This window comes from Salvelinus sp. IW2-2015, unplaced genomic scaffold (genome assembly GCF_002910315.2).
Source record: "Salvelinus sp. IW2-2015 unplaced genomic scaffold, ASM291031v2 Un_scaffold4666, whole genome shotgun sequence".
Lineage (NCBI taxonomy): Eukaryota > Metazoa > Chordata > Actinopteri > Salmoniformes > Salmonidae > Salvelinus > Salvelinus sp. IW2-2015.
In genome coordinates this window covers 27,027-30,420 of record NW_019945935.1, presented here as the reverse complement: position 1 = coordinate 30,420, position 3,394 = coordinate 27,027, and the positions used below count along the sequence as shown (strand labels likewise).

At 44.6% G+C, this 3,394-nt stretch overlaps 1 pseudogene; it reads right to left on the bottom strand.

The window, feature by feature from the left end:
- The window catches only part of LOC112077537 (transcription factor Sox-18A-like), a 5,590-nt pseudogene extending 3,871 nt beyond the window's left edge, over positions 1 to 1,719 (bottom strand).
- Positions 1,720 to 3,394: the final 1,675 nt, after the last annotated feature.

The following is a 3,394-nucleotide window of genomic DNA, read 5'->3' as shown; positions in this document are numbered from 1 at the left end:
TCCTCAAGGTGTTGAGGCGGATCTTCGGCCTCCTCAACGAAGGCACGACTTTGTCCAGAAGTCAGCCTCCACGACTACCTAAAGATAAATAATAATATATATTATAATATACATTGTGTCAACATCCATTATTACAGCGGTAGCACAATCACACCATATCATAAATCATTTAACATTACAACTTATTAGCTCGTCAACATTTCAGCTTATATCAAGTTTGTACACCAACTAAAACTGTGTTCATCCCTGATGCTGATTGCTGACAGCTGTATATCGACCGTATCCCAAACGTATGACAAAAACTTATATTTACTTTCAATTACCGTTGAAACCTGTTTTATAACGCATAGGCACCCTCGGGTGTGTGAGTATGGACAATATCCACGGCTAAGATCTGTATTCACTCACTCCGCCTTGCGTACTAAGACAAGCCCTTACCTCGGTATATTGGCCATATTACCACACCCCCCTCGTGTATTAATCGCATAGGAAAAATAATCTGTGGCAGGCTCTAAACATCGATAGAGTTATTTTTTTATTTATATTGAGATACTATGTGATGCTGTCGCAAAATAAAACCAAACTTAAACTCAAAAAGAAAAATCCGACTTCGTTACTCTCAGGAAAACTGATGCGAAGGCAGTAACTGCCTGCACATACTTGAGCACATACACCATTTTATATGTGTTTTGCTCGAACTTATAACGTGATGTAGTACCACAGTACACTAAAGTCCAAATAGAGTGTTGATTTAACGGATTCATGGTGGTCGTGACGTTCACACCTCATAAACCGTCCTAAGAACCCCAACAGAAAAATGCTTTAATATTTCACACCAGCATGAGTTAAAAACATTCCTATTACTGTTTTAGTGGGGTGTGTGTTTGTGATGTGTGTGTGTGTGTGTGTGTGTGTGTGTGTCATATCTTACCCAGCATCTTGCTGAGGACAGCATTGTGGAGGTCTGGGTTCTGAACGGCCAGTCGTTTCCTCTCGTCTTTAGCCCAAACCATGAAGGCGTTCATTGGCCGACGGATCCTCGACTCACCCCCTGCTTTCCCCTCAACGCTGCCCAGGGAAGGTGCTTCTGGGTGGGTCGAGTCAGGGCTTCCCACCCCTGTCCCTGGTTCAGCTCCGGCCCCTATCTTGGCCTCTGTGCGTCCCCCAGCAGAGCCACGATCTCCAGATCCTCCATAAAGGGGGGTCTGGTCGAAGGGTCCTAGCCCACGATCAGAGCCTGGGCTGGGGGAAGAAACCCATGGATACCCCCCGGCTTCGTCCCGGCCTGGTGGAGATCTGGCCTCACGACAGTAACTAGACTCAGATATATTCATTCCAGCTTAAACAAACTCCCGTTTAGTTGTCGTTGTTGAAGTTGTTGTGTTAACTTCTGTCTGTGTTCTTTTGTGTTTCTCGACACGGACAACGAGGAAAAGGCTAAAGGTTTTAAAAAGTAACAATGTTCAGAGAAACTGAAAGAGACGGAGGTAAGAGAAGCAGAAAGCCCAAAGCAAAGCATTGACCTCTGAAGGGTGTGGGAAGGTTCAGTAGAAACCTGTGTCCTATAGGTTCCACGACTCTTTCTCTCTCTCTCTCTCTCTCTCTCTCTTTCTCTCTCTTTCTCTCTCTTTCTCTCTCTTTCTCTCTCTTGGTTTTCCAGAACCTCTTGTAAAAGAGCGTGGTGTGTGTGTTTCTCCTCTGTTATCCTCCAGGGCTGGACAATTTGAAAGTTGTGGTGAGGCTTGATAAACCCGTGGTGTAAATATATACCCAGCCTAAACCAATCAGACGCCAGGGAGACTAGCAGGGCGAGCGGGAGGGGTCGGCAGTGGGAGAGTTCCCCCTCTTTTCCTCCTCCTCCCTCCCTCCCTGCCCCCACCCCCACCTCCCACTCCCTCCTTGTCCGCAAACAAGTCAATGGATTACTGTTCCAACCATTTACAGAACATTATTGACAAATGTAACAGAGAGGGAAAATGGATAAATCCATTTCTGGCTGTGGGGGGTTATTAAAATGGAGATGTTTTCCTCCTTGTGCTCCTTTAAACCCAGGAAGGTTACAAGATCAAATCCTAACAGAGGACCCTTTAAACATGTTACACCACGGTTAAGATGGGAACTTTTCCGAGGACAAGTGGCCCGGATAAAACCGTTTTGTTTTTCGTAGAGCTCGGTGAGCGTTAGGTTGTCCTAATGAATTTTTTGCATACAACCTTACACACACACTCTTTCTGGGTGGGCAGGAGTTACTAGGCTGTTGGAACATTCCTCAGCACATTTGAAGGAATTTCACAACAACAACAAAAATAATATTTTTTTCTTAGTATTTCATTACTTTAACGGAAAGTTGACTAACAGGTGAAACAGTGGTTACATTTAATTTACATTTTGGTAATGTTTTAGGGAACGTTCTCCAATGGTTTAACATTGGGAACGTTCTCCAACTGGTTTGACATTGGGAACGTTCTCCAACTGGTTTGATATTGGGAACTCTTCTCCAACTGGTTTAACATTGGGAACGTTCTCCAACTTGGTTTGAACATTGGAATCGTTCTCCAACTGGTTTGATATTGGGAACGATTCTCCAACTGGTTTGACATTGGGAACGTTCTCCAACTGTGTTTTTATATTGGAACGTCTCCCAACTGGTTTGACATTGGGAACTTCTCCAACTGGTTTGACATTGGAGTTCTCAACTGGTTTAACATGGGAACGTTCTCCAACTGGTTTTGACATTTGAACGTTCTCCAACTGGCTTTGATATTTGGGAACGTTCTCCAACTGTTTTGCACATGGGAACGTTCTCAACTGGTTTGATCATTGGGAACGTTTCTCCAAACTGGTTTAACTGGGAACGCTTCTCCAACTGGTTTGAATTGGCGAACGTTCTCCAACTGGCTTTGACATTGGGAACGTTCTCCCAACTAGGTGTTTGACATGTGGAGGCTCTCCAACTGGTTTGACATTGGAACGTTCTCCAACTGGTTTGATATTGGGAACGTTGTCTCCAACGTGGTTTTGGACATGGGAACGTTCCTCCAAACTGGTTTGACTTGGAACTTCTCACTGTTTGACATTGGAACGTTCTCACACTGGGTTTGACATTTGGGTACGTTCTCCAACTGGTTTGACAGTGGAACGTTCTCCAAACTGGTTTGACTTGGAACGTCTCCCAACTGGTTTGACATTTGGAACGTTCTCCAACTGGTTTGACATTGGGAACGTTCTCCAACTGGGTTTGACATTGGGAATGTTTCTCCAACTGGTTTGACATTGGGAACGTTTTCTCCACTGGTTTGACATTGGGAACGTTCTCCAACTGTGTTTGACAATTGGGAACGTTTCTCCAAACTGGTTTGGGACATTGGGAACGTTCTCCAACTTGGTTTGACAC